General features: G+C 47.5%; 1 protein-coding gene across 2 annotated transcripts in view; it reads left to right on the plus strand.

Moving 5' to 3' along the window:
* Positions 1-12,565, plus strand: part of SVIL (supervillin) — a 242,629-nt gene that overhangs the window by 42,789 nt on the left and 187,275 nt on the right. The gene's annotated exons all lie outside the window — the stretch shown is intronic.

Consider the following 12,565-nt stretch of genomic DNA (forward strand, 5'->3'; position numbering starts at 1 on the left):
TCTGTCTGACAAGTACGTTCCAGAAGAGGAGCCTGGCTGCATTTGGGACAGGGTTTTCTAGGGTCCAAACAAAAGGAATTCTGCAGTTTCTCAATTGATGGCTCAAGGGAAGCAAAGTTGTCTGTGTGTGTGTGTTTTTTTAAAATTCACATATTTTAAAAATTAAGCAAATATAGGGACTTGCCTGGCGGTCCAGTGGTTAAGACTCCATGCTTAATGCAGGGGGCACAGGTTCCATCCCGGGTCAAGGATCCTGCACCATGTGGCGCAGCCAAAAAATTTAAAAAAAAAATTAAAAAAAAAAAAAAGGGGCTTCCCTGGTGGTGCAGTGGTCAAGAATCCACCTGCCAATGCAGGGGACACGGGTTCGAGCCCTGGTCCGGGAAGATCCCACATGCCGCGGAGCCACTAAGCCCGTGAGCCACAACTGCCGAGCCCGCGTGCCGCAACTACTGAAGCCAGCGCGCCTGGAGCCCGTGCTCCACAACAAGAGAAGCCACCGCGATGAGAAGCCCGCGCACCGCAACGAAGAGTAGCCCCCGCTCTCTGCAACTAGAGAAAGCCCATGTGCAGCAATGAAGACCCAGTGCAGCCAAAAATAAAAAATAAACTAAAAAAAGAATAATTTAAAAAATTAAGCAAAGATATTCAACTAGATTATTGCACATCTACTGAAAGGTAATTTTCTTTAACCTCTGATTCTCGAGCATATTTCCTGAAAGGCTGCCCAGGGAGAGAATGACTCTGTGGGCGTTCTTCTGTGTGACGTGGGCCTCAGGGGGTGCGGCTGGGGAGCCCAGAGTGCCCTGGAGAGCAGGGTGGGCCCAGGCAAAGTGCATCCTGGGTCGGGGTGCGTGACAGTTCGGATCCACAGAGGTGGACAGTGAGACAGGTGACAGATAATAAACTGTCAGAAGCGGGTGTGTAGGTTTGGCTGGGCTGGGAGGGAGATTATGTGAGTCAGTTATAAACCTGACTGTTACAGGACCTTAACGTGACCTTTGAACCCCACCTGCTCTGCCGCCCTTGAACCGCTGGTGTGTGCTGGCTGGTGTGTGCTGGGGAATGGCGGGGCAGTGGCCCTACAGACAAGGGAAAGCACAGTGGGGGCGTCTGTTTTTGAAGATGGCTGCCTGTCTGAGCCTCCCAAGGCATATTTGTGCTTTAACAAGGTCTTTCTGCCCCTGCTTCCTCCTCAGGCCTCCCTTATTCCAGCAAAAAGTATCTTCTCCTCTTTCTTTCTGTGTGAGCATCACTCGGCCCTCGCCTGGTGTCATTGCTTTGGTTCCTTTTACTAAGTATGCGGGAAGAGGTGTTCCCCTCTTACCGCTAGAATATTGAGTCGGTGAGGAAAAGGATTTCTCTCTGTTTTGTCTGCTGCTTGACGCCAGGCACCTGGAACAGTGCCTGCTACGAGGAAGGTGCTGGATAGACATTTACTGAATGAGGTAACGACCTGCGTCTTCCCGACCCGGATTCCTTAGGGCCAGGACCGTCCCTTCATCCGTGAACTCCTTGCTGGGCTGGCGCAGCGGCTGCTCTCCTCGCCGGCCGCTGGTCTGCGGCGCGGGATCACTGACGCTTGGTCCGCTCGGAGGGGCTGGGGAGGCGTGCGCTGCGTTGCCACTGCCCTGGCGACCGTGGGTTACGCCGTCGGCTCCCGCAGGCGTTTCCAGGATGCTTACAGGCGTGATGAGGGAGGGAGGCGAGGGCTGGGAGGCCGCCCGCGCGGTGTCCTCGGACCCGCGCTTGCTGTGTTCACCAGCCCCTCCCGGGAAGCGTCTCTCATGGACGGGCTGTAGCTGCGGGGAGAGGCGAGGCAGGAAGGGCGTGTGCTGGTTGTCACCGCGGAGCCGTGCCCTCGGGTCTGGGAGGAAGCCTGTGGTTGAGTCACGTGGCGGCCGAGTGTCCCTGTTTAAGTAAGTAAAGGAGCGCAGACAGCGGGGGGAAGGTGATTTGCAGCAGGTAAGGGGTCTGGCGGATGGAAAGTCAAATCTAATAATGTCTTTGAGTAGCTGCCCTGAGGGTCAGTTTTGGTTGTTGGCTCGCCCCTCCCCGAGATGACAAGGAGGAGGGCAGGACGCAGACTCTTCTAGAACCTCTCAGCTAGGCGAGTCTACCTGGAAAGGACATTGCGGGTACAAGGCTTTAACCACAGGCGCAGTAGGAGCTGCCTTCTGGTCAGCTGGGGAGAACCTCTGAGAGGTCGTGAGGTACTGATTCAACGGAACCGTGGACTGACGCTCCTGCCCCCACTCCTCCTCTGCTTCTCCTTCTCCGTCTCTCTCTGTCTCTGTCTCTCTGTGTCCATCTCTCTGTCTCTGTCTCTCTGACTCTGTCTCTCCGTCTCTCTCTGTCTCCATCTCTCTCTGTCTCTCTGTGTCCATCTCTCTGTCTCTGTCTCCATCTGTCTCTGTCTCTCTGTTTCTGTCTCTCTGTGTCCATCTCTCTGACTCTGTCTCTCGTCCTCTCTCTGTCTCTGTCTCTCTGACTCTGTCTCTCCATCTCTCTCTGTCTCCATCTCTCTCTGTCTCTGTCTCCATCTGTCTCTGTCTCTCTCTGTCTCTGTCTCCATCTGTCTCTGTCTCTCTGTGTCCATCTCTCTGTCTCTGTCTCCATCTGTCTCTGTCTCTCTGTGTCCATCTCTCTGTCTCTGTCTCCATCTGTCTCTGTCTGTCACACACACACACACACACACACACACACACACACACACACACACACACACACACACACACACACACACACACACACACACACACACACACACACCCTGGGCTGACACTTTAGAAACGGTCAAGCCCACCCCTGTCAGGCTCTGTGCTAAGGTAGCGGAGTCTGTCTCATCATCACCGACTATTTATAAAGTCCTCACTCGGTGTCCCATACCTACTGCCAGCTTCTCCGCCCTTCTCTGCTGCATGTGCCCTGAGCCTCGCTCTCCAGCCCTTCCATGCTCTTCTGCTCCGTTCTCCCCATGTCATCCCTTCCCAATTTCACCTGCCCGCTCCCTGCCCCGCCCCCGCCTCCAGGAAGCCCACCGGGTTGCAGCTCTGCAGAGCCTGGTGCTGCCCCGGGAAGGTTCTAGAGGGGCGAGCCTGGCAGGTGATGACCGGCAGGCTGGGGAGTCAGGCGCCTCAGCCGCGACCACCTTGTCTCTCCCTCCCCTTGTCCGCTTGCACTGGACTCTGTCACCCTCCCCAGATGCTCAGGGCACTTGTGAGCGCCTGAGTCTCCGGCTGCAGTCTCAGGGCTGACATCTAGTCTCAGCGGGCACAGAGAGCCCTCTGATGCAGGCTTCCATCCCCACCCGGTTGTCCCATGTCTTAGTCACGCCTTCTGAAAATGCCAGGCGCGGCCTCAACCTCACGACCTCGCGCACGCTGTTCCTACAGCCTGCAGTGCCCTTCCCCTTCCTCCTCAATGGGCTGAACCTGACAGGTCACTGAAGCTGTCACCAGGGCCCTCCCCCAAGAAACAAGGGAGGTCAGGTGCACCTGTTGGGAGAGGGACTTCTGGGGCCCCTGGACAAGACTCATCTGAGGGTATTCGTGCCAAGTGGTGTGTTTTCGACACCAATCTCCGCTGAACAGACTTTGATAAAGGCAGGACTGGATCCCCGGCCTGTGACATCATCCCTCACACGCGGGTGTTTAGAAAGTGTCTGCTTTCTGACTGTTGATTCTTAAGACTAACACCCTACACTCAGTGCTTTTTCTTTTAGGTTACTGTTTTTCTAACAAAGTATTTGATAAAGAAGGCCCATCTGGTGCAGAGGGAGACAGGGCACGCAGATCGGGGTGGCCCTTCTCTCTTCAAGCAGCTTCGATGGCTTGATCAGCAGCTTTTCTCCCAAGGCTGTGCTGTGTGGGTTGATCACTACATTTGAGACTTTAGTAGAAGTTTACTGGAGCAAGAAAATCCCTGTGTTCCCACAAACACTTGTGGAGCCAGGTGTTTTTCATTTTACACGTGGGCGGCTGTGAAAAACCACTGCCAGGAGGTGGCCACGCCTCCCATCAGCTCCAATCAGCTCCTGGTCCCCTCTTCCTGAGCATGAGGGGAGAACCGTGGTGGAGCAGAGGGCAAGGAGGGCGTTGTAATACTCACCCAGCGCTGGAGGCTTCTGCTGTGTATAGCTATCCCTGTTGGGACACAAGCAAGCTTTTGTACTCAGAAGCAACTCTCTGTCTCTGTCTCTGTCTCTCTGTGTCCAACTCTCTGTACTCAGAGTTGGTTGGCTGCATGCTGGGGACATAACTCCTCCAGGGAACGGTGTCTTAGCTTACCTCTGACATACAGCTGCCGGTCACAAATGCAGGGCTCAGGTGAGATTCTAGACCTGTCGTCTTACAGATAAGCAGACTCTGGCTTCACTGCTGGGATCACAAGCATTTCTTCACTAATAGACTGAAGGGGCTGGAAAGGCTGCTCTCTGGGGTGCCTTCTTGCTTGCGTGTTTTGGGGTTCTCTGGGTTGAAGGTGGAGCATTAAGATATGATGGATGTAGACTGGGAGCATCAAATATGAATGACGTTTACTATAATTAACAAATCTTTGTGTAGCACTTGGGCAAGGGGGTCTGATCCCTCACAAGAACAGAAGGATGGAGGAAGGAGCATGGTTCTCCCTTCACTTGGAGGGGGCACAGGTGGGAGAAAAGTCGGTTTTATTCTTAGAAGAGTTGACGGGATGAACGGAACATGGTTTGATGTAGAGGAAATGGCAACTAAGGAGGGACTGGTGGAGGAGCAGAGGTGGTGCACTTCTGGCAGCTGCCAGGGAGCCGCACGGGTAAGAGAAACATTCTAGTAAGGGGTCGTGGTGTTCAGTTTTCACACTGCGTCATGCATATGACCTGGGCTTGTTGAACTGGTTGCTACCGAGATGTGTGTGGTAGGAAGAATCGTGACTCCCCAGAGAATCATGGTTCATGACCGAATCCACAGAAGCTATGCATATATTAGGTTACATGGCAAATAGGAAGGTCTCAGCTGACCTTGAGATGAGGAGATTATCCCAGATGATCCAGGTGGGTGCAGTGTAACGACAAGGGTCCTCTGATGTGATGGAGGGACACAGGAGAGTGAGTGTCAGCATGATGCCATGTGATAAAGTCTCTGCTCCGATGCTTTGAAGATGAAGGAGGGGCCATGAGTCAAGGAATGCAGGTGGCCTCTAGAAACTGAAAAGGCAAGGAAATGAAGTCTCCCCTGGAGCCTCCAGAAGAGATGCAGCCCTGCCGACACCTTGATTTTTAGGCCAGTGAGACCCATTTCAGACTTCTAACCTCTAGCACTGTAAGATAATAAAGTTGTTTTAAGCCACCAAGTGTATAGTAATTTGTTACAGCAGCAATGGGAAACAATCCAATACGGAAACCTGTCTCTACTTTGGAAATGTGAGACCCTCTTAGTTATGTATGAAATATAATGGAAAATTTATGGAAGATAAATAACCCAGAGAAGAATCTTGTCAAAATGAATTCTAAGCTCTAAGTTAATTTATTTTAGTAAAGTGAGGGCAAGAACTTTATTTCTTCACTGTTATACCCTCACTGCCTAGTTCATTTTTACAATTCATTTTTAAACAAATGAATCTCTTCATTTAAATCCATGAAAAACCAAAACAGCTGTCTTTTCAAAGGAATTATTGGATGCTAAAGTGTATCGCTATGATTAGAAATCTTAAATTCAGGCTCTTGTTATAGACAAAGAATATCATACTTTACATTGTCATTCAAAGATGAGAGGTTTGGTTAGAGAATTTTTTTGCAAGTTGTTAGGTGTAAACAGGAATCACTTTTGCTTTCTCGGGTTCTAGGAACTTCCTTGTACCTATACAAGGAAGGAGTGTTAACTTGCCCTTTGCCTTGTCAGTAAAGCGACTGTCATATGTAAATCCATGACATCCCAGCCTCCTGCCCACCAAGTGCTCGTTGCTCGTGACAGTTTGGAAGCCTGGTACTATATACTAATCTATTATAAATGATCTTTGCCTGGCATCTTTTAGAATTACAAATACTTCTAGTGTTCATTTGCTATTTCTTGACTCACTGATTCTCTGAAAAAAAAAATCTTTGCTAGGATTTTGCTATGTGCCAGGTCCTGGGGAAACACAGGTAACTCAGATATGGCACTTCCCAGAGAAAGCCACCTTCTAGATGGGAAGAAAGACAAGTGTGTAGATAATGAGAGGACGGAGCAGCCAATATTGAAATAATTTGTGATGCCAAGAGGAGGAAAATTCCAACTCTGCAGGGAGAACAGAGCAGAGAGGAAGAGACTGAGGGTCCAGAAGGACCTTGGCAACTAGAAAGGACAAGTATTAACTGCCTCCTGAGTCCCAGCACTTTTACATGTAACTTTATCATTTCATTTTTACCCTGAGAAAAATGATATTCTAATGAAGTATCTTTGCAGAATCACAGAGTGGGATTCGTAATCATTGTCTTCTAAGCCGTTGGTTTTAAAGCAGAGGTGGGCAGACTTTCTGTGAAGGGCTAGATGGTAAATATTTCAGGCTTTGGGGGCCATACTGTCCCTGTCACAACTATTCAACTCAACTCTTGTGGCAGGAAACCAGCCATATAGAATATGGAAAGAAATGAGCATGGCTGTGTGCCAATAAAACTTTATTGACAAAAATGGACAGTGGGCTGGATATGGCACAGGGTTTGCAGTTTGCTGATCCCTGTTCTAGAACAGCCATTACAGCTCCCGTTTTGCTTTAGAATATTTCAGGAGAGGGAGATTATAGGTTTCATTAGCTTTACAGGTGGGTCAGTGACAGTTTCAAAATGGTTATAGAATCTCACCAAGAAACAGTAGCAGACTGGATTACTAATGGAGGTTCAGACAGACCCAATTGTCTAACATTTCACATCGTCGTGGTTAATATTGAACAGACCTCTAGGAATCCAGATATAATCCATCTTTAGGTCATTATAGACGAGTCCAAAGAGAAAACCACACTAATCAGTCTTGGCAGAGGATTTGACAGTGTGTGGGCATGTGTGTGTTTTAACTCTGAGATTTAAAAAAAAAAAAAAAAAAAAAAAGGAAATAAATAAGATTTGTCTGGAACCATTGGGAAGAAATATGGTGAATATCTGAACAGATGACCTGGGAGAAGCCTAGAGTGTAAAGTCTCAATACGGCTGTCTTCTGGAAAAAGGCAGAAACATCTGGTTAGTGTAACAACGAGGGGTGATGTGAAAGGAAATCCCAGGTCCAGATTAGGAAAGCAGAATACATCTTGACATCTTAAAGCAACAAGCCAGAAAAAAATCTGTCCTTAATAGCTAACAGTGAGACTTCCCTGGTGGCGCAGGGGTTAAGAATCCACCTGCCAATGCAGGGGACATGGGTTCGATCCCTGGTCCAGAAAGATCCCACATGCCGCGGAGCAACTAAGCCCGTGCGCCACAACTCCTGAAGCCCGTGAGCCTAGAGCCCGTGCTCCGCAACAGGAGAGGCCGCCGCAATGAGAAGCCCGCACACCGCAACGAAGAGTAGCCCCCGCTCGCCGCAACTAGAGAAAGCCTGCGTGCAGCAACGAAGACCCAACGCAGCCAAAAATAAAGAAAATAAAATATATAAATTTATTTTAAAAAATAGCTAATAGTGTGGGAAAAGTCACTAAATTCAGAGATTTTGAGTTTCTTAATTTGATTTCTTAATCCTTTAGAGCAAAACAGTGAATTTTTTGGAGAAGAGATCTTTCCAAGAGTATATCCTGAGAGATACAGGGTGGTAGGAAAGCAGCTGGAAAACCATTAAAGAACTTCAAAAATGTGACACCGGGAAGCCATTTAGGTCACCTGTCCCAGCCCTACGTGACTAAAAAGAAATTTTTCGCTTGGCTGATGAGAGAGAGCTTGGACGAGTATGGTTACATTGAGAAGCTTATTTCTTTTGAGTAAAACTTAAAAAATCAAAAGCAGACAAAGTTTATAAGATGGTTACAAGTGTGGGTGGTTCCAACTGGATGGAAACATTTTCTCATCAACAGGAATCTATTGAAAGGGTGTCGATTGTCTCCAGAGGTCCCCATGCTTGGCACCCCCGAGTGTGTTTTGATTTGGTTCCCCATCCGGCTCTGTGCTGTTGCTCTTCAGGTTCACTTGGGGGAAAGAGGGAGGAAAAGATGGAAAATATGGGAGTTGATATCTTCCTGGAAGATGCTGTGGAGGTTAGCAGGCTGTTATTCCAACCAAAACAAGTTAAGCTTTTCCTTGTGTTTTGAATCCTAGGCACGAATCTTGTCTTGGATGAAACAGATGTGATTCTGGGGACGTGCACGGCGTCCTGAGCTTTGGTGACTTTCCTGCCCCTCACTCTTCCTTACAGGAATCAAACATGCCCCAGCTGTGCATTTGTGTGCTGTTTCTGGCCTCTTTCTAAGTTCCATGCAACTTCATAAAACTCAGAAATTTAGGACTACTTGAAGAAAATAATCTGTAAAGCAGATAAATGTTTTGATGTGGATTATATCTAACAAGCAGTGTTTATTCCAAAGGCTTTAACTTGTAAACCAATTAAAGGGTCTTATAATTTGACTTCTCTTTCCTGTCAGACAAGGCTTTTTTGTCATGTAAATAGAGTAAGGAATATCCATACTCTACAATCTTGCTGACATTCTTTTCTTCTAGCAAGGGTTAAATAAGGGGGAATCTTCAAAGCCTTGGTGATACATTACAGAAAGCTTTGAAGTTTTTATTAGCTTCCCTGGAAATCTTTGTTTCCTGGAAAGTTCGCTAATGGTATATCTAGTTTCTTACACAAATCCATTTCTTAGCTGTCTGTAGTGAATTACCTAGTCAGAGGGAATGCTCCTGCAAGATAAAATTAATATCTAAACTGGTCCTGAGTCAGTTATTTCCACTGCAAAGCTTATGTAGTCATAAGGTATGATGTTATTTAGGTCAAATTAACCTTTCTTTATCTTAATTCACCTCTTGAACTCCCTGAAAGCAACATAATTTACATTTCCTGGCGACTCTGGCGGCTGCTCTTGAGTGTGGAAGTAACCTCCTGCATCAACACCAGCATCTTCTATCTCAGTTGGTGGCGCCATCCTGCACCCAGGGTCCAGGCTGCCCCGTCTCTCTGCATCTCCTCCTCCGCTGACACCCAGTTCGGGGCTGACTGTCTCCGCCTGCCTGGCTGTGGTAGCCTCCTATCAAGTTCCCTGCTTCTTTCCCTCTTTCCCATCTACCTACCCGCCAAAGTCTGTTTTCCTCAGAGCAGCTAGACTGATTCTTTAAAACTAAATCAAGATCATTCTCTCCCTCGCCCACACCCTACAGTGCCTTCCGGTAACGCCGAATCAGACCCCAAGTCCTTCTCTGGCACAGGGCCTCTATGATCTGTGCTCACCTGTGTCTGCCGGACGTCGCCTGCTGGCTTCCCCGGCGCCCTTCCTGTCCCTCACTCGGCTCTGGCCACACCGGCCACCTTGCTAGTCCCATGCGCCCACCAGTCACACCCCCATCTCAAAGCTTGAAACTTCGCACTTGCTCCTTCTTTACCCCCCCACCCCCCGCCCCGAGCCCTCTCCCTCCACATACCCACCAGCTTTCTGGCCACTTCTTCCATGTCTTTGCTCAGAGGTGACCGCCGCAGAGAGCCGACCATTTTATCTAAATGAGAAGCCCCCAGCCTCTTACCCTGCTTTTCCTTCCTTCCTGCTCTAATTAGTGGACATTCGGTCTCTTACTGATTCATCACTTGGTTTATTTGTCCATTCACTTATTTATAGTTCATCTGTCCCTCCCAAGAGAATGTAAACTCCATAAGGACGGGGACTTACAATGATAAACGTGTATCTTTCATGCCTCACACACGTAGGCAGTCAAGACATATCTGCTGGGTATTGTATGCAGGAAAGAACCAGGATCGTTCACATTGCTTTTGGTCTGCACGTGTCGACCAAGTCTTTGAGCCGTCACGTTGTGCGACGGGACGGTGATGTTTCGCTTTTCTGCCCTAATAAGGTTTCCAATTCAATAATCAGGGTCTATCTTAGATTTAGCTCTTTGCCTAAAGATCTTAGCAGTGACCTTGGTCGACCTTCAGTGTAGTTCAACATATGGGACGTAGGTACCATATGGACATAAGGACCTGGACTTCCTGGTGATGTCACGGTTTTAGAGTGGCAGTGTGTCCACGGACAGAGCCGCTGGAGTCTTACTTGCCTTCTTAGCGATTAGTAGGCACGTATATAGCACGAGGAAAAAAGAGCCAATACTCATGTCTATTTTTAGTACAGTAGCGTTCCCATAATTATCTGAACACTAAGAGGTTACTTTAAGAAATGTTATCAGACTAATGGAGTTTTTCTCCTACCAGTGAGAGCAGCTAATCCTCTTCCTGTCAATATTATATGAGAAGAAATTGGGGGAGGGGGTACCTACAGGAAGGTGGATAAATGGTCTGTAGACCCTTGTAGACGATACGAAGAGCCCCATATTCCATGAGATAATCTTGTCAGCATAATTGCTCTGAGCTGCTTCTGAAAAGTCGGATGTATGGGTTCATAATTTACGTTCAGTAAAATTCACTCTTTTTAAGAGCGTACAGCTCTGCGTTTCAGTATCGCGCACAGTTGTGTAACCACCATAATCAAAATATAAGTTTTCATCCCCCTGAAATGTTCCTCACGCCCCACCGTAATGAGTGCGCCCCGACCCCTGGCAACCACTGATCTGCTTTCTATCCTTACAGTTTTGCCTTTTCCGTCATGCCCTATAGATGGAATCATGCAGTCCGTCGCTGTAGAGATGCACCGGTGCTTTGATGAGCAGTATTCCATTGTATGCATGCTCCACGTTTTGTTTATTTACTAATTTGTTGATGGATATTTGGGCTGTTTCCAGTTTGGGGCTCTTATAAATAAAGCTGCTATGAACATTTACATAAAAATATCTTTGTGGACATATACTTTCATTTCTCTTGGGTAAATACCCAGGACTAGGGTTGCTGGGTCATATGGTAAGTATGTGTTTAGCTTTATAAAAACCTGCCAAACTGATGTCCAGAGGGGCTGTTTTCTCTTCCCGCTGGGAAGGCGTGGGAGTTCCCTTGAGCTGCTTTCTGGTCCTCAAGGTCGATGCCCAGAGGATTTTGCCTTCTTGAAGAGAAACCTCGGGATTTATCTCTCCCCTCCTCTCCCCTCAGTTCTGTGTTCCATTCTCTTCTACTTGGACCTTTAAGTTACTTTTTATTTAAAAGTCTTTCTGCTCTTCCTTGTTGCCTGAGTTTCCTTTTGCCTTATCGCACCAGTGCAGTGCCTTGTACCCAGCAGATACTAAGTACGCACCTATTTGACTTGGTTGTAATAAACTAGATTAAACTGATCTCCAGGGCAGAGACGGCCCATAGTGGGACTTTGGTGCATGTTTTAGCAGGCTCATGGGGCATCTGCACAAGGTGGGTGAGCCCTACCCCAAGGCCTAGGGAGAGATTCCTATTATTTCTCTCCTGGCAATAAGGCATCACCCACAAAGTGTGGGATATAAAACTGGGTTTGGACTGCCACAGTGGTGAAGGGTGGAGAAGTCAGAACCAAATCTGTGGTTATTGTAAGGTATATAGGTTTAGCTTGGAGACACCAGCCATGAAATGTGCAGAATCTTGTGAGAAGGCTTTTCTTTCTCTTAAAGATTTTACATTATTGTTTAATCACTGGTGAAGCATAGCATAGTGGTTAAGAGTGAGAGCTCTGCAGACAAACTCTGCTACTAACCACCTGTGTGACCTTGGGAACCTTTCAATGCCTTGGTTTCTTCACCCGTAGAATGGGGATGATAATAGTAGTGAGGCGTGATGATAAATGGTTGATGTGTACATAGTGCTTAGAACAGTGCCTGGCTGGCATTAAGCGCTATAGGAGTATTAGTCACCGCTGTTATTGTTATTAACTAAACTTTACCTCTAATACTCTGAAAGTGTGTGTTTTTCATGCATTTGTGACACTTTCACGGATGTCAGGGTCTAGATACTTGATCAAAGAATGATTAAAATTCAGTTAACGGAGAGGGAGTGAGATAAATTAGGAGTTTGGGATTAACAGATACACACTACTGTATATAAAAGAGATAAACAACAAGGACCCACTGTGTAGCACAGGGAACTCTAATAATCTATATCGGAAAAGAATCTGAAAAAGAATAGATATACGTATAACTGAATCACTTTGCTGCACACCTGAAAATAACACAACTTTGTAAATTAACTAGACTTCAGTTTAAAAATCAGTTTTAAAAAATGAAAAAGGTTCCGTTAACAATGAGCAGTAGAGTTCGCAGTATTACCTGGCGTAGCCATCAGTGGCTGACCATCCGCAGAGGTGTGTGCTTATCCTCAGTATGCTGACTCAGGTCAAGTGAAGTGGCCTCAGTTGTCTGGTCTCACTTGCTTATTTCTTTTACTTTTGGAAGCTCGGGGAGGGTGTGGTTTCTGAGCAATGCTGTCCCCTCCATCAGGATGTCCCTGTGGCCTCCATGTGCAGGGCTGAGTCCACCAGTTTGCTCACTAGGTCAGGGTTGGAAGTTTGGGCACAA

Source organism: Physeter macrocephalus, chromosome 11, assembly GCF_002837175.3.
Source record: "Physeter macrocephalus isolate SW-GA chromosome 11, ASM283717v5, whole genome shotgun sequence".
Lineage (NCBI taxonomy): Eukaryota > Metazoa > Chordata > Mammalia > Artiodactyla > Physeteridae > Physeter > Physeter macrocephalus.